The sequence below is a fragment of the Acinonyx jubatus genome, chromosome C2 (genome assembly GCF_027475565.1).
Source record: "Acinonyx jubatus isolate Ajub_Pintada_27869175 chromosome C2, VMU_Ajub_asm_v1.0, whole genome shotgun sequence".
NCBI lineage: Eukaryota > Metazoa > Chordata > Mammalia > Carnivora > Felidae > Acinonyx > Acinonyx jubatus.
This window is the reverse complement of record NC_069384.1, coordinates 127,590,734-127,613,863: the sequence shown is the minus strand read 5'-3', so window position 1 is coordinate 127,613,863 and position 23,130 is coordinate 127,590,734. Positions and strand designations below refer to the sequence as shown.

At 36.4% G+C, this 23,130-nt stretch overlaps 1 protein-coding gene across 5 annotated transcripts in view; it reads left to right on the top strand.

Moving 5' to 3' along the window:
• The window catches only part of TMEM108 (transmembrane protein 108), a 367,083-nt gene that overhangs the window by 93,484 nt on the left and 250,469 nt on the right, over positions 1–23,130 (top strand). Inside the window, exon 1 of one of the 5 annotated variants that reach the window (XM_053221441.1) lies at positions 6,617–9,077. The exons of the other annotated variants lie outside the window; for them this stretch is intronic. The gene's annotated coding sequence lies outside the window, so the exon portion shown is untranslated. Of the gene's footprint in view, positions 1–6,616; positions 9,078–23,130 lie in introns of those variants that run through there. 5 annotated transcript variants of the gene reach the window in all.

The following is a 23,130-nucleotide window of genomic DNA, read 5'->3' as shown; positions in this document are numbered from 1 at the left end:
TTTGATTAATCGATTATCTAGCTCTTAAAATGGCGGTGATAGCTGATCCTTTTATCTCAGAATATGTGAGCATGGATGCTGCTCTCATTGAATACAATTTCTGGGGGTGGTATAAGATTCCAAGGTGCCTATGATGATAATGACAACCTTAGTTTGTCAGTAGTGGTTTAAGTCAAAGATTTTTTTTTTAATTTTTTAGGCTACAATCTTAAGAGGAACTTTCTTTAACTGATAAAGGTTTACTTGTATATATGCAGCATATATATTTATTATCATTTGCCAAATATTTGGTTCACGTGTTCCATGGATATTTAAAATAGTTTCTTCTTTAGAATGTATGTGTGTATATATCAGGATTATATGTAACTGTTGACTTTTATGTGGTTACTTTTTTGGGTCATATAAAAGACTAACAGAGCATGATATTTATTCTCAAGTATTTGAATTCTTGTGATGCAAAAATAGAAAGGATGCCATTGGACCTCGATTGGGAGTCGCTGTGTTCTGTTTCAGGGCTCACTCCCTTAGCTAGTTTCTTGAGTCTGGAATTTCAGTGTCAATTTTACTTTAGAATTGATCAGATGCTCATTGATTGACACAAATTAACTTATCTGAGACAAATTTGTAAACCAAACACCAAGTTTTAATTTACTGGGAGAATGTACTGGGAGAATGTAATTAGAAAAATTATCTTTAAGCTCCTCAGATGGTATAACCTTACCCTAGTATGATTTTGACAAAGAATCCAAAATATACACTGACTATAAATTTCTTTAAACAACAACAACAAAAACGTGATATTCTTAATCTAGATTCTCTAGGCTCTAGAGCAGTGCCATCCAATAAAAGTATAAGGTGAACCTCAAATGTGAGCCTCATATGTAATTTAAAATTTTCTCGTAGTCACTTAAAATAGTAAAAGGAAATAGGTGAAATTAGTTTTAATATATTAACCCTATATATATAATGTACCATTTAATAGTAATTAATAATGAGATAGTTTGCTTTTTTTCATAATAGATCTTGAAATACACTGTACATCTTACACTTAAACAGCACTTATCAATTTGGACTCTAGATTTTTATAGAAATCTAAATCTGTATTTAGATGAAAATTTACAGTTGAAAAAGTAGAGTCATATGACCAAATCAATCCAAACATGTGTATCACTTTTTAATAACCAAATCAGTGTCTATATCTAAATTTATCTAAAGTTAAATAAAATTTAAAATAAAATAGAATTCAGTTTCTCAGTCACACTACCCATGTTTCAAGCACTTAGTGATGACATATGGCTAGTATTGGCTATCACATTGGACAGCACAGAGAGGACTGCTTTTATCTAGCTGCTTTTTCTCACTGATGGGGAGATCTGTCTGAGAAATCTAATGGAGAGGACTCTGGCTTTACAAGCATGGAACTACAGACAGAGTTTATGCTCTTCAAAGGAAATTTCTACTTAAGATGTATTACAACTTGCCTGGCAAGGAGTTATTTATGTGGTTGACCACACTATCCACTTTTGCTTCCAAACACACCCCTTATTGTCTTTCCAACAGACAAAAACATGCCAACATTGACAGTTTGCCTCAGGTTCCTCTTGTTCTCTACTCCATGATAGTTCATTTCCATTACATCAATACATTCCTTGGTTATGGGTGACCCCTTTATCTTTCTCATTGTTTCAGTTTCCACATTTGGCTCTTAGTGAAGGATTCAAATGTTCAAATTGCAGTTTAGTTGGTGAGGTCACCTATACTGAGGTAAATTTGATTGGTTTTGTTAATTTGAATAAGAACATTTTCCTCCTTTTCTCCTTGCTCCAGATTTCTAAGGTGACTGGACCAAGAAACCTCACTCTCCCCTTACCCAAGATAGTATCTTTCTTTGGGAAGATCAGGGTTCTTTCCAGATAGTTACCTGTGGTCAGATCTGTTAACCTTAAAGAACCTCTCTTTTCCCTCAACAGGAGGAATTAACAAATAAGTTAGTAGATAATGAGTTGGAAGGTAAAAACTCCCCATAGACTTGCCAGAATTTTTTTGCCCTGTATCTTGGTTGAGTCTGAAACTTGTTTGGCACACAGTAGAATAGCGACTCCATCACTAGGATGATACAGAGCACAGAAGTTCCTACGTTCCTGTTGAGTACCCGCGACTCTCAAGGGACATTGCTGATGACAGTGTTGAAATTTACCCTTCATGTTCTGGAATATATAGAGTGAAAAGCAGTTACAGAAGATTTCCAGGTCTACAGAATGGTGTATTATCCAAGACAATAACAAATACTGTCTTGGCAAGAAACCTAGCTTGGAAATTAGGAACTGTTTGACCTATTGAATCATGTAAAATCAACCTGAAAAGGAGTCCATATTGTGTCTTTCCTCTTTACCTTCAGAGTCAAGTCATTTTAGATAGGGCTTTGTGGAATTGGGGAACAGCTGGAAAATCTTGGCTGCCAATACCTAGTCTATCAGCTATTAGGGGTGTGACATAAGGAAAGCCATTGACTTGCTCTAGGCCTCACTTTTCACCTGTGAAGTGAGAGTGTTACACCAAATGGTCTTGAGGCTCCTTTCACTCATCACATGTTTTGATCTAGTCTAATCCCACAGCTTCTTAGATGAGGAATAAAAGGCTTGCAGAGTCTCTTCCTGAGATCATATAGCAAGTGGGATGCAGATCTCCAGTTATCACAGTCATGTGCTTTGTCTATCCCAAGGAGCTTCATTGTGCAATTAGAGGTGAGGTTGAACTAAATGAAGATATCCAGAAGGTTGGCTGGTTCTGTTTTTCCCCATAACATTCATTTTGTTGACTGAATTGGAGATTGCTGGCTGAAACCCCTAAAACCCCTAGGTTACCTGTTTCTGTTTTTGTTTTTTTAACCTCCTTCATATAACTAGTCAATAATTCATCTCGGATATCTGTGCGGCATAAAGTCCCCCAGTGACCTCAAAATGAAAAAAAAAATTGTGTGTGTATGTATGTATGTGTGTGTGTGTGTGTGTGTGTATACATACACACACGTACACATATATATTCTTTGCTGCTGAAAATGCTTGATAACAAAGGGAAAATCAGTAGGTGGAATGCAAATTTAAATTTGCTTAAATATTTACCAAACAATTACTACAGCAAAGCAAAGCAGAACAGAGGGCCCCTATCAGGTGCTCTTGTTGAAGTTCCCAGTACAGGTTGGAGGCCCACTTCCAAGTGTGGGAGTAATATTTATAGATAAGAAGTTGAGCCTTTCTCTGGAGAGCTTCTTTTAGCTGGGCAAACCTAGGGGCCTGCAATCTCCTTTAGCCTGTCATTGAATAAAAAGAAAAACAAGAGGTGTTAAGAAAAGGAAACTTACTGATTGCCTGTTATGTACCAAGCATGTTAAGTATTTTATATATATTGACTCTTTTGATTCTGTAACCACCCTGCAAGATAGATAGGTATTATTTTCATTTTACAGATCAATAAAAGTGCTCAGCAAAGTTATGTAGCTTGCCTAGGGTCACATAATAAGTGAGCAGGGATTTTCTTTGGCTCTAAAATCTGATTACACTAGCATCCAATAGCAGATGGCAATATGTAGACCTCAGTAATTGCATTTTGGTTCCACTAAATTTGAGGAGGACATCTTATATCACACTGTGATGGCAACATAAATAGACCAAAATAAAAGATACATACAGTAATGGAATAAATTTTATTTATAAACAGAAATTGTTAACATGCATCTCTGAGATCCTCTGAAGTAATTAAAAACAAAAATATTAAAGGTTTTTTGTTTTTTTGGTTTTTTTTTTTGCAGATAATAGGTTTATAAATATAACCACTTATCAGCATCAGTGATCAGCAGCAGGTATAATGAATCCTAAATGAAATTTAACTTTCAGGGTAGTGCTGACTGCTTTTTGGGTGTATTACAGTTCTATCCTTTTGATTTTTAGAAACCATGCTGTCTGGATTGTTGGTTCAGGATGACATTTGCATCCAATATCTTCTCTGTAGATATGACAGCTGTTCAGGTTATTTAATGCTGTAGCACAACAAACTTAGTGTCTTAAAGTGACAACTATATTTTGCTCACAAATCTATAATTTGGGCAGGGCTCAACAGAGACGGTTCATCTCAGTTCCATTCAGTATCATCTGGGTTGGCTTGGAGGCTGGGGATTGTCATCATCTAAAGCGCACTCACTCACTATCTGGAGGGCTGGGAAGACTGAACAGCTGTGTTCCTCTATCATCTCTATTTCCTCGTGGTCTCTCCAGCATGACAGCGTCAGGGTAGGCAGACTTTTATGCCAGCTCAGTGCTCTCAAAGCATATGACCCAAGAAAGAGAAAGTCAGGCGGGAACCTTATGTTTTATGACCCACCCTAGGAAATCACACAGCATCCCTACCCTACTCATTGAAACAGTTACAAAGGCCACTCAGTTTTAGTGCAAGTGGAAATAGATTCCATCTTTTGATAAGGAAGTGGAAAGCTTCTGGAAGAGCATGTGGGACTGGAAATATTGGAGTGGCCATTTTTGGAATATAGTTTACTACACAGATAAGCCAGGCTACAGGTTACATGCTAGTGCTCAAGCCACATGTGTTTCTGATGATTTATCTCTCACCTAAGGGAGCATATTGGCATGCCAATAAAATATTTCTTTCCCTATAATTAAACCCACCAAAAGTTACACTCTATCTGCAAGTTTTTGGCACCCTAACTATATTTAGAAACATACTATTTATTTCTAAAGCACTAGTGGATTAGGCTAATGAAGTAGATAGTTGAGACTTTCCCTAAATTTTCATCCTTGTTAAGCTGATACCTGTTATGTGCTCCTGAATCATCCCATTTTTGCTTTTCTGCTTTGTGTGCAGAGGTAAACAAGTGAATATTTATGTAAACAGCTTTGTATAGAAACCTTTCCATTTAAAACTTAAAAAAAAAGATAATTACACTTAAATTGAATGTTTCCTGAAGGGATTTGTTCTGGCATTTTATAGCAGCTTCCGCCTTCTCTTTTGGCGATGAAGTGATTATTCAAGACACATTTTCAAAATTGACAAAATTAGTATCTTCTCCCAAGCTCTTCTTGTAAATTGTGGGAATCCTATGACCTGACAGACAACAGACTTTTTATGTTAATTGGGCTGTTTGTTCTGGACCTTTTTTTAAAACTATAAAATAATTCATCCATATGAGAGAACATAAAATTTATAGGTACAGTTTAAAGAATTAAAAATATAAATACTCATGTGCTTACCATCCAAGTTAAGAAGTAAACCATTACCTTCCCTACCCCTTGGAGGTCAAACCCAACCTGACTTTTATGTTAGTCATCACTTTTCTTTCTTTTGTCATATTACCAACCATCTCTACAGTCAAATCCTTCAGTTGTTTGGATCTTTATACAGTGCTTTTCACTTCAATTAAAAACATTTCATATAAAGAACTTTCATATCTTTTGTTAAATTTATCCCTAGATGTTAGGGTCAGGCGTAAGGCAGGGTAAAGATAGGAGTCAGAGGCTAAAAAATTTTAGCAGTCAATGGCTTTATTTGGGAACTAAGGTCTCCAGCGAGGTTCCGTGACTCAGGGAGAGAGAGAGAGAGGAGTCAGGGAAGTCGCGCCCAGGTGTGGTGGGGTGGAGTTTTTAAGCTGCAGTGGTTCCGGTTCCGGGTTTAGGTCCCGGTGCCCCTTTTTCTCATATGTCAGGTCGTGCTGTCCCTCAGTGATTGGTTGACCTCCAATTCGTTCTGGCAAGCTGCTAGGGGCTTTTCATTGGGTTGCGCTGGCAAGATGGCCGTCCCCTCTACTGTGGTTCCAAGGACATCCTAACACTAGATATTTTAAATTTTTGTTGCTGTTAATGATGTCATTCTGATTATTGCTGAATATAAACATGTAGTTGATTTCTACAGACTGGTTTTTTTGAAAAGTCAAATTTGGTAAATCTTACTAATGAAAATAATTTGTCTTTTGATTCTTTGGGGATTTCAACAAAACATATTGCCTATAAGTGACATCAGTTTTGTAGCTTCCTTTATAATTTTTTTTCCTTTTCTTATATTTTTGCCCTGGCCAGGCCCACCAGAGCAATGCTGAATAGATATGGTAATAGCTGGCATTCTTTCTGATTTTAAAAGAAATGTTTTTTTATTATTTTCATTATCGTGTATATAATGTTCATTGTAGGTGGGGTTTTTTTTGTTTTTATTTTAATATCTTTTATCAGCCAAGGGGTTTTTTTTTCCTATTCTTTGCTGAGTTTTTAAAATTGTGGATGAATGTTGAATTCCATCAAAAAGTTTTCTGTAGCTAATGATTTGATCATATGATTTTTTTCCCTTTACTTTGTTATTGGGATAAATTACATTAACTGGTGTTCTAATAATAAATCAACTTTGCATTCCTTTGATAAACCAAATTATGTTTACAAGTAATTTGCTTAGAATTTTTCACCTATGTGAAATTGACCTTTAATCACATTTCTCATTCTGTTTTTTTTTTTTTAAACATTTGATTTTATCTTTTTTGAGAGAGAGAGAGAGAGGGGGGAGAGGAGGAGCAGAGGAAGAGGGAGAGAGAGAATTTTTTTTTTTTTTTTTTTTTTTTTTTTAGGGAGAGAGAGAATCTTAAGTAGGCTCCATGCTTAGCACAGAGCCCAACGTGGGGCTCAATCTCACAACCGTGAGATCATAACCTGGGCTGAAATCAAGAGTTGGTTAGACGGGAGCCACCCAGGTGCCCCTCTATTTCTTTCTTAATTTGGAATCAAGGTTATGTTGAAAGAGTTGGGGAATGTTCCCTCTTTTTCTATCCTCTGGAAGATTGGAAGAGTAAGATGAGAATTTCTGTTTCATGAACATCTCATGGAACTTGCCTCAACCTTATAAGGAAGCTGTCTGAGCCTAGTGATTTCTTTGTTGGAAGATTTTTAATTCTCAATTCAAGTTATTCAAAAGTTATAGGACTATTCATGTTTTCTATTTAAGTCATATTTGGTAAGTTATAGCTGTATTTTTCTAGATATTTATCCATTTCATCTAAGTTTTTAAATGTATTGAGCTAAAGTTGTTGAAAATATCTTCCTATTTATTAGTTGTATCATTTATGGTTTTATTTTTCTTTTCAGCCCTATGATTGTATGTATCCCTTGAGAATTTTCCCCCCTTTGATTAATCATACTGGAAGCTTCTCTATTTTCTTAGTTTTTACCAAGACCCAGTATTTGGCTTTGCTGATCATTCCTATTATGTATTATCTTTTTCATTAATTTCCTTAAAAAAATTTTTTTTAATGTTTATTTATTTTTAAGAGAGAGAGAACACAGAGCAGGGGCAGAGAGAGAAGTAGACAGAGGATCTGAAGTGGGCTATTTGTTGACAGTAGAGAGCCTGATGCAGGGCTTGATCTCTAGAACCCTGAGATCATGACCTGAGTGGAAGTGACTACCTGATTAATTTGGAAATTTTCTTCTTTTCTAATATAAACATATAAGGTTATAAACTTCCCTTTGTATTCTGGCTCCCTTCCTCAAGTTTTGATAGGACAGTTTATTATTGTTCAGTTTTAAGAATTTTCCAGTTTCCATTTTTATTTCTTCTTTGTGAGGTGTTTTGAAATATGTTTTTCTCTAAACTTCTAAATGTATGAGAGTTTTCTAGTTATCTTTTAAAATATATTGTAATATTTAATTGTATTACAGTAAAAGAATCTTTTGAAATTTATTGAAACTATCATTATAGTTATTTTTCAGAATTGTATAATGTATCACTAATTGTTGCATTTAATATTCTAAATGTGTTCTATGTTGTTAAAAAGCTTATTGTTTAAGCTGTTAAAAACTCCTCTATTGTTACTAATATTTTATTTGCTGAAGATGTCAGTTGCTAGGAGATTTGTATTGCAGTTTCTGCCTCTGGTGATGGATTTGTCTGTATCTTCTTGTTACCATGTCAATTTTTGCCTTACAAATTTTGAGATAATATTAATAGGTACATACAAATGTATAATGTTTTTGCAGGTGTCTTGTTCCATGTTTTAGGTGTATCTTTTACAAGCAACATGTAGCTAGATTTTTGTTCAGTCTAAAAATATTTACCTTTAATTAGAAAGCTGAGTCCATTAGCATTTATTGCAATTAATGATAAATTTATACGTCTTTTACTGTTTTATGTATTTTTATCAATGTTTTCTATTTCTCCCCTTTCCCCTTTTTGCCATATTTTGAATTGATAATTCCCTTCCCCCTCCCTCCCCATTCCAGTTTTTTCTCCTATTTCTTTGGAGGTGATATGTTTTATGTCTACTCCCTTAATAGCTGTTCTTGCTCTTTTAATGGACACACTTTAAACATTTTCTATTTAATGAGTATATTAACACTCATGCTCCAAAATTCAAAGACTTATCTCTCCTCAGGTTCTCTGCCCCTTATCCCCCACCCCGACACACACAGGTTGCACATTTTTCTCACAGTTTTAAGTAATGTTTGCTTAGTTTTACCCATCTATTTACCAATGTTTTTCCTCACTGTTACTTTCATCCCTCTTTTTGAAGTATGTCCTTCAGAATTTCTTTAGTGAGTCTTTAATAGCAAATTCCATGCTATATATCATTGATACAGAAATGAGTAAGATACACTTGCACATGTAATTGCAGTGTAAACTAAGTGCAAAAGTAGAGATCAGGACAAAGTGTTGAGAGCACAGAGAGGGAAAGCTAAGTGTAGAGAATGTGAAAGGGCATCTCAGGAAAGACTATGAGCTATGGGTGTGTTCATGGAACATTCATCATCAGCTCAACTTAGGCGGGGGTTGGTGCCAGATGGAACTAGAGAGGTTAGCTAGCCAGCTAGTGGGTTGTGAAGAGCCTTAAATGCCAAACTGAAGGCAACAGAAAGTTGGGGGAGGTTTAAAGCAATAGAGTGACATGATTAAATGTATTATTTAGGAGTTATATGTGTGACTATATGGAGGACAATGAGTTGCATAGTCACCTGAGAGGAGGCTGAGTGACTAAACCGAGGCAAAGTAAAGATAATGAAGAAAAGAGATGAAATTTTAAAAGACATTGACAGGTAAAATCTTAATAACAGATTTAAAGCAGAGAGGGTTGGAGGATGTATTCCAACGACCCTAGAGGACTGGCAAGATTGAAGTGGTGTGCAGGTTTGGGAGTGGAGGGAAGGTGTCATTGGGGAGAGAGAATGATTTTTTTGTAATATAAAGCATTTGATTTTTCAGGACAAATGGTGGGTTGGTTATTGAAGAATCAATAGTTAAGGTATTTGGGATGTCTCTGGGCTGAAAACTCAGCAACATTTTTTTATTGTATCTCATCATTCTGGTCATTAATGTTTTTCCTTCTTTTGCTTTCTGAGTTACAATGTCAATCTGTGTTTCAGGATGCAAAGGGTATATTTTCAGCAATAAATATAAGAGTTGGATTTCAGTTAACTTTTAAATCAGGAAATGTAGAACTGCCTTCACTGCTGTTTGAAAAATTACTTTAATTGGGCAGTGATTGTTCTTGGTTGGTGGGACCTCTTGTTTGAGGTCTGTTGTTATCTTATCCCTTTTCACAGGCTGGCAGATGTGACCCAGAGTATCTAAGAGCATCTGGTGGTGAGAAAGGAGAGAAGGAATACAGAGGCAGAGTAAGGGAAGAGGAGAGGGGGAAAAAAAAAAATCCTCTACTTAATTAGCATATTGGCAGAGCTTATGCTTCCTACCTACTCTGGGGGTTGTTTTTTTGTTTGCTTATTTGTTCTGCATACCACCTATTTTTTCTGGTTTCATTGAGTAATAATTGACATACATTACTGTTTTGTTTTTTTTTTTAAACTTTTTTTGAACGTTTATTTATTTTTGGGACAGAGAGAGACAGAGCATGAACGGGGGAGGGGCAGAGAGAGAGGGAGACACAGAATCGGAAACAGGCTCCAGGCTCTGAGCCATCAGCCCAGAGCCTGACGCGGGGCTCGAACTCACGGACCGCGAGATCGTGACCTGGCTGAAGTCGGACGCTTAACCGACTGCGCCACCCAGGCGCCCCATATACATTACTGTTTAAGTCATACAGCATCATGATTTGATTTACATATACTGTGAAATGATTACCACAGTAGGTTCAGGTAACATCCATCTTATATAGATATAAAAAGAAAATAACAAAAGGGAAAAAAATTTTCTCCTTGTGCTGAGAATTCTTAGGATTTACTCTCCTAACAAGTTTCCTACGTATCATACAACAGTATTACCTGTAGTCATCATGTTGTACACAACATCCCTAGTACTTATTTCTCTTATAACTGGAAGTTTGTACCTTTTGACCACCTTCCTCCAATTCCCTTCACCCCATTCTCTTTTTTTTGATAACCACAAGTCTGATGTCTTTCTAGAGGAGTGGTTTTTGGTTTTGGTTTTGGTTTTTGGTGGTGGGGGGGGGGGGGAGTTTAGATTCCACAGGTAAGTGAAATTATATAGTGTTTATCTTTCTCTATCTGAAATCCATCTATGTTGTTGTGAATGGTAGGATATCCTAATGTTTTATGGCCAAATAATATTCCATTGTATATATACATTTGACCCTTGAACAACATGAGTGTTAGGGGTGCCAGTCAGTCCCCTGCATAGTTGAAAATCCATGTATAACTTCTGACTCTCCAAAATCTTGACTACTAATAGCCTATTGTTGACTTGAAGCTTCACCAATAATAGTTATTTAAGACCTTTTTTGTGTTATGTGTGTTATATACATGTTCTTAAAGTAAATGAGAAAAATGTTAAGAAAACCATAGGAGAAAATCCATTTACAGTACTATATTGTAAAAAATCCATGATAAGTGAACCCACATAGTTCAAACCTATATTGGTCACTGGTCAAATGTACAACTTCTTTATTCATTCACCTATTAGTGGGCACTTAGCTTCTATGTCTTGGCTATTGGAAATAATGCTGCTATGAAAATGAGGGTGCGGCTATCTCTTTAATATAGTGATTTCATTTCCTTTGGATATACACCCAGAAATGATATTACTGGATCGCATGGTGGTTCTATTTTTTTTTCTTTAAGATCCTCCATACTGTTTTCGATAGTGGTTGTACCAATTTATATTCCCACCAACAGAATACAACGGTGCCCTTTTCTTGTCTTTTTGATGAAGGCCATGTTAACAGGTGTGAATTGATTTCTCTTTGTTTTAATTTACATTTCCTTAGTGACTGGTGATGGTTGAATATCTTTCCATGTGTCTATTGACCTTCTGCATATCTTTTTTTGAGAAATAGCTATTCAAGTCATTTGCCCATTTTTACATTGGGTTATTTGTATTTTTGCTATTGAGTTGTATGACTTCCTTGTATATTTTGGATATTAACCTCTTAGATACATGGTTTGCAAATATTTCTTGTCATTACATAGGTTGTCTTTTCACTTTATTGATCGTTTCTTTTGCTGTGCAGAAGCTTTTTAGCTTCATGCATACCCACTTGTTAATTTTTTATTTTCTGGCTTGTGCTTTAGATGTTGTGCACAAAAAATCGTTACCAAGGGCCACCTGGGTGCCTCATTTCAGTTAAGCATCTGACTTTGGCTCAGGTCATGATCTCACAATGCATGGGTTCAAGCCCTGCGTCAGGCTCTATGCTGATAGCTCAGAGTCTGGATCCTGTTTCAGATTCTGTCTCCCTTTCTGTCTCTGCTCTTCCCCCACTCATGCTCTGCCTCTGTCTCTGTCTCTCTCAAAAATAAATAAACATTAAAAAAATTAAAACAAAAAATCCTTACCAAGACCCATGTCAAGGAGCTTTGTTCCTGTGTTTTCTTCTAGGAGTTTCATGGTTTCAGACCTTACATTTAAGTATTTAATTCATTTTGAATTAACTTTTGTGAGTGGTGTAAGATATGGAGGGATCCACTTTCATTCTTTTACATGTGAATATGCAGTTATCTTAATACCATTTACTGAAGAGACTGTCTTTTTCTTTGTCAAATATTAGATGACCACTTATACTAGGACTTATTTCTGGGCTTTCAGTTCTGTTCATTTGGTCTATTTGTTTGTTTTTATGCCAGTATCATACTGTTGTGATGACTATGGTTTTATAGCATAGCTTGAAATCAGGAAGTGTGAATTTGTTTCCACCTTTGTTTTTCTTCCTCAGGAATTTCTTTGGCTACTTAGAGTCTTTAGTGTCTCCGTATAAATTTTCGAAGTGTTTTTTCTACTTCTGTAGAAAACACCATTGGAATCTTGATGGGAATTGCATTGAATCTATAGATACAGCTTTTGGGAGTATTGAAATTTTAACAGTATTCTTGCAGTCCATGAACACAGATATCTTTCTATTTTATTTGCGTTTTCTTTGATTTCTTTCATCATTGTCTTGTGGTTTTCAGCATAGAGATCTTTCACCTCCTTAGTTGAATTTACTCCTAAGAATGTTGGTGTTTTTGATGCTATCATAAATGGGATTGATTTTTTCTTTTTCAGAAATTTTGTTGTTAGTGTATAGAAACATTGCTGATTTTTGTATGTTAATTTTGTATCATGCAAATTTATGAATTCACTGATTAGATCTAACAGATTTTTGTTTGAGTCTTTCTGATTTCCTATATATAAAATCATGCCATCTGCAAATAGAGACAGTTGTACTTTTTTCTTTCCAATGCTGATAACTTATTTCTTACCTGATAGTTCTAGCTAGGACCTCTAGTATTCTGTTAAATAGGAGTGGTGGGAGTTGGCATCCTTGCCTTATTCCTGATCTTAGAGGAAAATCTTTCAGTTCTTCCCATTGATATAATATTAACTGTTGACTTGTCATATGGCCTTTATTATCTTGATATATACTCCTTCTTGCCTAATCTGGTAAGAGTTTTTATCATGAATGGATATTGACTTTTGTCAGATGGTTTTTCTACATCTATTGAGATGATAGTGTTCTTTCATTCTGTTAATGTAATGTAATGTAATGTAATGTAATGTAATGTAGCTTGTTGATTGATCTGCATATGTTGAACCATCCAAGGAATAATTCCCACTTGATCATGGTGAATAATTCTTTCATATGCTGTGGAATTGGACTTGCTAGTATTTTACTGAGAGTTTTTTGCATCACTGTTCATCAGGGATATTGGCCTATAGTTTTCTTTTCTAGTAGTGTCCTTTTCTGGCTTTGGTATCAGTTTAATGCTAGCCTCTTAAAATGAATTTAGGAATGTTCTTTCTTCTTTTATTTTTTTTGAAGATTTTTAGAAAAATTAGTGTTATTTAAAAAAATGTTTTTTGCAGAATTCACCGGTGAAGCCATCCAGTCCTGGGCTTTTCTTCATTGGCAGATTTTTGATTACTGATTCAATCTCCTTACTAGTAATTGGCTTATTCAAATTTTCTGTTTCTTCCTGATTCTGTCTCAGTAAGTTATATGTTCCTAAGTATTTTTTCCTTTCTTATGGGTTGTTCAGTTTGTTGACATATAATTGTTCATAGTAGCCTCTTATAATCCTTTGAATTTCTTTAGTATCAGTTGTAGTATTTCCTTTTTCATTTATAATTTTGTACATTTGGGCTCTTTTATCTTTGGTTAGTCTGGCTAAGCACTTGGCAATTCTGTTTATTCAGAGAAACAACACTTAGTTTGGTTAACCATTTCTGTTCTCTCTTCACTTATTTCTGTATTAATATTCATTACTTCCTTTCTCCTGCTAACTTTGGGATCAGTTTTTTTTTTTTTTCTATTTTCTTAAGATATAGAGTTAGACTGTTTATTTGGTATCTCTCTTGCTTCTTAATGTAGGCATTTGTTCTTAAGTACTTCCTTCTTGCTGCATCCCGTAAGTTCTGGTATGTTGTTTTTTTGTTTTCATTTGTCTCAAGAAACTGCAAATAGAAATTTCCCCTTCAGTTTCTTCTTTGATCCCTTGGTTGTTCAGGAGACTGTTATTTAACTTTGACATGTTCATGAATTTTTCTAGTTCTTTTTACTAATTTCTGGTTTACTCATTTAATAATTTCTGCCATTGTGGTCAGAGAAGATATTTGGTATGATTTCAGTCTTCTTGAATTTGCTAAGACTTATTTTGTGGCGTAAATATGGTCTATCCTAGAAAATGTTACATATGTACTTGAGAAGAGTGTATGCTCTGTTGTTGGATAGCAATGTTCTGTGTGTGTCTATTAGGTTCATTTGGTCTACAGTATTGTTCACATCTTCTGCTTCCTTATTGATTCTCTGTATGATCTATTCATTGGTGAGAATAGGGTATTAAATCCCCAACTATTACTATCTACCATTTATTACTCCTTTTAGCTCTCTTGGTTTTTGCTTTATATATTTAGGTGCTCTGATGTTGGGTGCATAAATATTACAATTATTGTGTCTTCTTGATGTATTGACCACTTTATCATTATATGACCTTCTTTGTCTCTTACTTTTTTTTTTTTTTTTACTTTAAAGTCTATCTTGTCTGATGTAATATAGCTACCTCTCCTTTTTTTATTTTTTGGTTACCATTTGCTTGAAACGTCATTTTCCATCCCTTCACTTTCAGTCTGTGTATGTCTTTAAAAAGCTAAAGTGAGTTTCTTGGGAAGCATATTGTTAGTTTTTTAATATTGTATTCAGCCATTCTGTGTCTTTTGATTGGAAAATTTAATCCATTTAAAGTAATTTTTGATAGGCAAGGACTTACTATTGCAATTTTGTTAAGTGTTTTTTGGTTCTTTTATGGATCCATTGTTGCTTGTTTCTAATCCTTCTGTCTTGTGTCTGTGTTTTGATGTATTTTTGTATATATATGCTTTGACTTCTCATCATGTTCCTTTGTGTAATTACTACAAGATTTTTCCTTGTTATCATGAGGCTTACATAAAATATCTTAAACTTAAAACACCTTATTTTAAAGTTATAACAACTTAACTTCAATAGAATTCGCATACCTTACACTTTAACTTCTTCTCCCCCTCACATTTTTGTTTGTTGCTGCTAAAATTTACTTGTTTTTCATATTGCTTAATACAGATTATTATACTCATGGTTATTATTTGCTACTTTCATTTTCCTTAACTTCCAAACTAGAGTTGTGAGTTATGCACCACTATTAACAATTCTGCAGAATCAAACTATGACTATATATTAATCATTACGAATGAAATTTATATTACCTTCTTGTGTTTTATGAGATTAATTTTCTTTTACTTCCACTCAAAGAATTCTCTAGCATTTTTTGTAAGGCAGTCTGGTGATTATGAACACCCTCAGCGTTTGTTCAGCAAAGTCTTTATCCTTCCTTTGTTTATGAAGGACATCTTAGTTGAGAGGTTTTCTTGTTGTTGTTGTTTTATTTGAATATTATGAATGTGTCATCCTATTCTCTTCTGGCCTGAAAAGTTTCTGTTGAGAAATTGCCAATAATCTTATGGTGGGTTCTTTTGGATATAACTTCTCTCTTTTCTCCTGCCGCTTTTAAAATTCTTTCTTTGTTTTTGACTTTTGACATTTTAATTATAATGTGTCTCAGTGTAGTCTCATTGAGGTTAAATCTCTTTGGGGTCCTTTGGATCATGGGTCTAGATTTCCATTTCTTTCCCCAGGTTTGGGAAATTTTCAAACATTATTGTTTTAAATATACTTTCTGTCCTTTCTGTTATTCTTCTGGAGTTCCCATAATGCAAATATTGAATGTTATTTCTTTTTATAATGTCCTAAATTCTCATAGTGTTTTTTCACTTTTTCTTTTTTTTTTTTTCCTTTTTGTTTCTGTGTCTGGTCAGTTTTCATTGTCCTATCCTCCAGGTCACTAAATTTTTCTTCTATTCAGTTGAGTATACTTTTGAAACTCTGTTGAATTCTGTAATTTAGTTAATGTATTTTTAAACTTTAGGATTTCTGTGTGGGTCTGTGTGTATTGGAGTGTTGGTATGTGTATTGGTTTCTATTTTCTTATCAAACTTTTCATTTTGTTCCTGCATTTTTGTTCTAATTTTGTTTCGTTAGCTGTGTTTTCTTGTAGTTTTCTGAACTTCCTTAAGAGGATTATTCTAAATTGTTTGATAGTTCATAGATCTCCTATTTCTTTAGGATCAGTTCTTAGAGCTTTATTAGTTTCCTTTGGTGATGTATATTTACCTGATCCTTGATTTTTTACATTGGTATCTGTGCGTTTGAGTAATGGAGCTCCTTTTCTAAACTTTACAGGTTTACTTTGGCAGAGAGAGTTCTTGACCACTTACTCAGTTTAGGTTTTGGGGTGTGTCTGCTGGTGATGTCTTTGGGCAAGAGGGGCCTGCTATTATGGTATGTTTTGGGGGGAAGCAACTATTTGAACTCTGAGGACAGGGATAGGGGTGTGTGCCACTGAGAACTGTTGGATAAAACTATTTGCTTGGTTCCCTACCCAAGTGAGGCTGTAAGATGGGCTCTGTGGTTGCCTGAATCTCTGGTCAGGCTTACTAGATGATCAGGACTAAGTACTGTATTGATTAGTATCCAGGGCTGTGAGTTAGCTTCCCTGCCCCAACGGAGTAATAGGCCAGGGCTCAGGGCCTGTATAGCTCATTCATTGTTTGGGAGCCCAAATCAGGCCTGAATGTGTACTGAATTCCTTGGTTAAGTGAGGTGACTAGTTTTGCTCTTGCATATGGGCAATGCTGTCTGTTCTAATGCCACTGTACATAGGGTTGTTGAATTGGGCTACACAGCTTCCTGTCTGCTCTGGTTCTATTCCTTGGTCGGACAGGCTGAAGGCTGTTTTCAGCTATGAGTAGGGCTATAAATTAAATTCTTTGCTCAGAAACAGCAGGAGAAACAACCTAAAACTCGTAAAGCTCTTGGTTTGCTGTCTTAACTTAAGCTGACCTGCACCCCAAGTTCCTTGGCTGAATAGGACCACTGGCTTTGCTCTGCGAACTGTTGCCTCTATCTTGCCTGCCTGGGCAGAATGGGGAGGGGCCTACTCCAGGGTATTCTGTTTCCCAAAGAGGCTTTCCAGTTTGGAGTTGCCAGGAGCTACCTTCAGCTTGGCAAAGAATCATTCCCCCTGCCTTTACTGAGTATGGGCAGCCTTTGTGCCCTATACTGATTTTGCCATGGAATTGATCAGCTCTGCCCACTTGCCTCTTAGGTTAAGTGTCACTGGGCCACACAGCTTCCAACAGTTGTCACCAGCCCTTCTGGTTAGATGAAGCTAGAAGGCACTCTCCACAGAGAGTAGAGCTTTGACTCAGCTTGCCTTTGACTCTTACTTGCCTGGGTATGGGAAAAGTCAGCTCTACAGCCAGCAAAACTCTTCATTTGAGGATCCAAATGAGGCAGATCTGCACTCTGCCAAATTCCCTGGTCAGAGTGCACCCCAGAATCAGTGCTGCAGATGAGCAAAACTGATGACTGGAATTACTACTTGGGCACTGCAGTTATGAACTCTGTCTGCCAAGATCTGTGTGTTGGTTGTTGCAAGCTACTCACCCCTTTTCTGTCACATTCAGATTGCCAGTGGCTAGGCCCTGTAGATTCCCCTGCATTCTTCATCATGTGAGATCAAAGTATGGACTCTCACAAAGTGATCCACAATGCTTGGGGGCTCTTTTCCTACTGAAGGAACTGGCAGCTCAAGGGCCACCTCTCCTGGTGGTGCTGCACAGTCCTAGAGGAGGGACAATGTGGTCAACATGTAACCACATTTGTTACCTTCTAATGCAGTCTCTTTTGGTCTCTGAGGTGCAGGGTGTGCTTTCGGCCTCACCTCTGTGTTCTAGGATTCTCTTGGTATCTTTTTTTTTTTTTTTTTGGAATAGATGTTCTTCTTTTGAGGGGGAGTATCTTGGTGATGTCACTCTCCTACCTGCTGTTTTTAGCTAGCAAGATCAGATTCTCCCCCTGGAGATTACTGCCTGGCCCGTCAGCCCAGGGGAGGGCTTCCTTTTTGATGCATGAGTCATCACAGTGACTCAGTGACTTACTGGTTGCTCACATGTAATAGTTGCAATGAGCACTGCTGAGAGTTGAGAGGAATTTCTCCCTGCCAGGGTGTGAAGTAGCTTTGACAGCAGGTGTGTCAGCTGGAAACCCAAGCAGCTATTCACCTTCTACCTGGTACCATCATGTAGTACTCTGGAATCAGGCATGCATGCAGAGTGTCCCATCACATACAGCCATTTCTTGACAGAGGAAGAAGTTGGCCAGGGAGTTTGGAAGAGAAAAAAAAAATCGCATGCTATAAAATGTTTTCTTTGGGGAGCGATACTCTATCTGGCAGCATCATGATCTGAAATAATTCTTAGTCTTTTTATGTTGTTGGTGGTGATTGACCCATGGGAGCCTGCTATGTGGATTGGCTGCTGTTAAAATTATCTGATCTTTTAGCAGTGACTCAGGAGGAAAAGTGTCAAGCAAAGGTTAATCATTTCATCCTAGTCAAAAAAAAAAAAAAAAAAAAAAGAAAAAAGAAAAAGAATTTGAATTGTTAAATTGCAGAATGAATCTACAATTTTTTTTCAGAAGTTACAGTTATGACAGAATATATCCCTGCATGCATGCAGACAGGTTTGTCACTATTAGTACCTGCCTGTGGATGGAATTGGTAAGGCAGAAAGTAAGGAGCAGTGCAGTTGGTGACATGTGTGAACACATATGAATAGTGTTGGGCATTTTATGTAAATTACTTCCTCTAATTGATTGTGCAGTTAAGGAAGCTTAGAGAGTAGGGAAACTATTCAAGGTCATTGAACAGGTACATGGTGATCACAGTTCAAATCCATGTATAATTGGTGGCAAAATGTATACCACATTACCTCCAAGCATGTTTTGGTATTTGTTCGTTTGAGAGAACAGATGTTTCTGTGATGAATTAGTCTCACCCAGGTATTTTCCCTTGATAGAGACACTATCCTTCTATGCCTGCCTCAGATTCCAGACTTCTGTCCCTAGATACTGTTTCCAAGTTACAATACACATGTGCTAGAAAAAAATGAAAAGGGGGCTCACACAACACTGCAACAGTTAGCCAGCTCTACTGCATTCTCCTTACTGAATACCTGTTGGGTTATTTGTCAGCGATGTTTTTACACTTATATAATTTCTGACTGCCCTGAGGTGCCTGGGTGGCTCAGTCGGTTAAGCGTCCGGCTTCAGTTTAGGTCATGATCTCACGGTCCGTGAGTTCGAGCCCTGCATCGGGTTTGTACTCTCAGTTCAGAGCCTGGAGCTTGCTTAGGATTCTCTGTCTCCTTCTCTCTCTGCCCCTCCCCCACTCACACTCTGTCTCTCTCTCTCAAAAAATGAATAAACATTAAAAAAATTTTTTAATGAAAAAAAAATTTCTGACTGTCCTTATTACAAGGGTAGGTTATACAAGGTTCTGAACAGCAAAGATGTGAGCTGTATAAATGTAAGGATTTGTTCCTTATTTTTGCTAGCAACTTAAAATTGACTTAATGCCAAGAATGAGCCAAATGTCAAGCCATCACGAAAGACAGGAGCATAAAGGTTGTCTTGGGAGCAGGTCTCCTTGGTACCAACATGGAGTAGCTTCCTGCATTCCACCAAGCTTGAGGAAACATTCATATGGAATGTTCTGTTGTCTCTATGAGAACTTATAATCACTTGCTTGAACAAACAGAATTTATAATAAGAGGGCTTGAGGACATGCATGGATAGTCTTTTATTATGGGAAGAAGCCGTGTTATAAATTCTGTGTTATAAAGATGTAAATGTTACTGCTTAATAGTTTTATATAGCAATTAGAACTGGAGTGTATATCTATGTCCTGGTCATTTTCCCTGGGATTATAAGTACCCAACTACAAACCTAGATTATTTTTAGCAGAGGTTGTCCCCCACAAAGCACATCAAATAAAGAACTAGAACCAGGAATTGGGAGTTATGAAAAAGTGGAGCAGAAGGTAAGAGGAACATTTCAGAGCAATGACTATAACATAGGTCATCATTCATGGGACAGGTGTGATCCACTCTCCAGTGTAGAGTTTATCATCTGTTTAAGACTCCACAAAGAGTGACTTCCTGAAGAAACCTCTATTATTCCTTCTTCCTTCCAAAGAATTCTCAAGAGAAAAGAGTAAAAGGGAATGCAGACTACATGTAAGACAAAGATTAGGGAAGATCTTTATATCATATCTGGTACAGATAGCCCAAATCAGTTTTTGTTAGTTTTTGTGCCACCTTTTTGTAGGTAAATGAATTCTGGCAAAGACCCAGGAGCCATTGTACTAACCTCTGTTGATTTTCTACTAACTTTTTGGAGATTCATACCCTCAAACTGCTCAGCGGTTTTGGATTTCCCATCTATGTAATAAAGGAGGCAGTGTAGATGATTATAGTGGGTAAGTGTAAATGAGTTTAGTTATCATTTGATGTGATAGACACACAATGAATGACCAGGGGAAAATCAGCCAAGGACAAGTAGCAAGTAGCTCATTAGAGCTCTGTCTGGTTTCTGTTGAGCATGCACCGCCTTCCAGATCACCAGAGAAAAGGGGGATCTTACTTAGCTAGGCTCTCTTTGGTTATTTCCTTCCCTGGATCTCCCTATTAAAATTTCTGGCTGGTCTGCCATTTTGATACTTACCCAACCAATATAAAGAGCTCAGGCTACCCTTGATATTAGCCTTTCCTTATTGTTTGCCACTGAGATTGCTCTTGTTTCGAACAGTACCCAGGCAGGAATTTTCTATGCTCTGCTCCAAATAGGCAGCTCCCCTCCAGCCGGGCAGCAGAACTGCCAGTTCCCACAGAGTTCTTCATCTGCTAAGGCTGGGGGAGAACTTCGAGGTAACGGATCTGAGATAGAAGGGGCAAAGGATTGGGGCTATTCCTGGCTAAAATGTAACAGACTCTCACTGTTCTGAGATTCAGTAGGTTTTCTTGAATAAATCCTCAATTTGTTGTATGCCTTCTGTCAATTTCCAGATTGGTTGAATGGTTGGTTATTTTTTTTATTGTTTTTTTTTTTTATTGAAATATGACTGACTAACATTGTATTACTTTCAGTATACAACATAATTATTTGATATATGTATATGTTGTGAAATGGTTACCACAAGTTTAGTTAACATCCATAAGGATATATAGTTACATTTTTTTCATGTAATGAGAACTTTTAAGATTTACTCTTTTAGCTACTTTCAGATATACAGTATTGTTAACTATAGTCATCATGCTATGTGTTACATCTCCAGGCCTTATCTATCTTATAACTGAAAGTGTGTACCTTTTCACCACCCTGACTCATTTTACGTGTCTTCTCATCCCCTCCCACTCCCACCTGAGGTAACCACAAATCTGTTCTGTGTATGTATCTATGTAGTTTTTTGTGTTTTTTTTTTAAGATTACACATGTGAGAGGTCATATAGTATTTGTCTTTCTCTGACTTATTTCACTTAGCAAAATGCTCTCAAGATCCATCCATGTTATTACAAATGGCAAGCTTTACTTTTTTTTAAGGTTGAATTATTAGTCCATTGTACATATGCACCATATCTTTATTCATCTATTGATGGACATTAGGGTTTTTTTTATATATCTTGACTATTTTTTTATAACTTTTTTTTTAAAGTAATCTCTACTCCTAACGTAGGGCTCAAACTCACAACCCCAGGATCAAGAATTGCATGCTTTAATGATTGAGCCAGCCAGATGCCTCCACTGGCTATTATAGTGCTGCATTGAACATGGAGGTGCATATATCTTTCAGGATTAGTGTTTTCATTTTCTTCAGATAAATGCTCAGAAGTGGAATTGCTGGAGTCTATGGTAATTCTGTTTTTAGTTTCTTTGAAGAACCTCCACACTGTTTTCTATAATGGCTGTAGGAATTTACACTTCCACCAATAGTGCACAAAGGTTCCCTTTTGTCCACATCTTCAACACTTGTTATTTTTTGTCTTTTTGATAATAGGTTTTCTAACAGGTGTGAGATGATAGCTCACTGTTGTTTTGATTTGCATTTTCCTAATGATTAGTGATGTTGAGCATCTTGTCATGTACCTGTTGACCGTTTGTATGTCATTTTGGAAAAATGTCTATCCAGATTCTCTAACCGTTTTTTAATTGTTTTGTTTTGGGTTTGTTTTTTTTTTTTTTTTGCTTGTTTGGTTTTTTGTTTTTTGTTTTTTTGCTCTTGTGCTATAGGAGTTAATTTATATATTTTGGATGTTCACCCCTTATCAGGTATATGGTTTGAAAATATTTTCTCCCATTTTGTAGGTTGCCTTTTCATTTTGTTGCTGACTTCTTTGCTGTGCAGAAGCTTTTGTTTGATGTAGTTCCACTTTTTCTGTGTGCTTCTGGTGCCTTTGCTTTTGGTGTCAAATTCAAAATAAAAGGGGCTCCTTGCTAGCTCAGTCAGTTAAGCATCCAGCTCTTGATTTCGGCTCGTGTCATGATCTCATAGTTCATGAGATGAAGCCCCACATCAAGCTTTGCACTGGCAGTGTGGGGCCTGCTTGGGATTCTCTCTCTCTTTCTTTCTGTCCCTCTCTCTATCTGCCCCTCCCTTGCTTGTGTGCACTTTCTTGCTCTCAAAATAAATAAACATTTTTTTTTAAATACAAAAACAAAACAAAAAAACAATAGCCAAGACTGATGTCTAGGAGCTTATGCTCTGTTGTCTTCTAGGAGTTTTGTGATTTCAGGTCTTATATTTAAGTCTTTAATCCATTTTCAGTTGATTTTTCGTGTATGTTGTAAGATAGTGGTCCATTTCTGTCCAGTTTTCCTAATACCATTGATTGAAGGGACTGTCCTTTCCCCATTGTATATTTTGGCTCCTTTGTCTTGAATTAATTAACCATATAGGCATGTTTTTTTTCCCCCCCTAGGCTATAGATTCTATTCCATTGTTGTGTGTGTGTGTGTGTTTGTATGTGTGTGTGTTTATGCCAATACCATACTGTTGTGATTACTATAGGTTTATAATATAGTTTGAAATCAGGAGTGTGGTGCCTCCAGCTTTGTTTTTCTTTCTCAAGATTGCTTTGGGTTTTGTTTTGTGCTTTCATACAAATTTTAATATGTTTGTTCCATTTCTATGCCAAATGTCATTGGAATTTTGATAGGGATTACATTGAATCTGTAAACTGCTTTGGGTAGTATGGACATTTTAACAATATTAA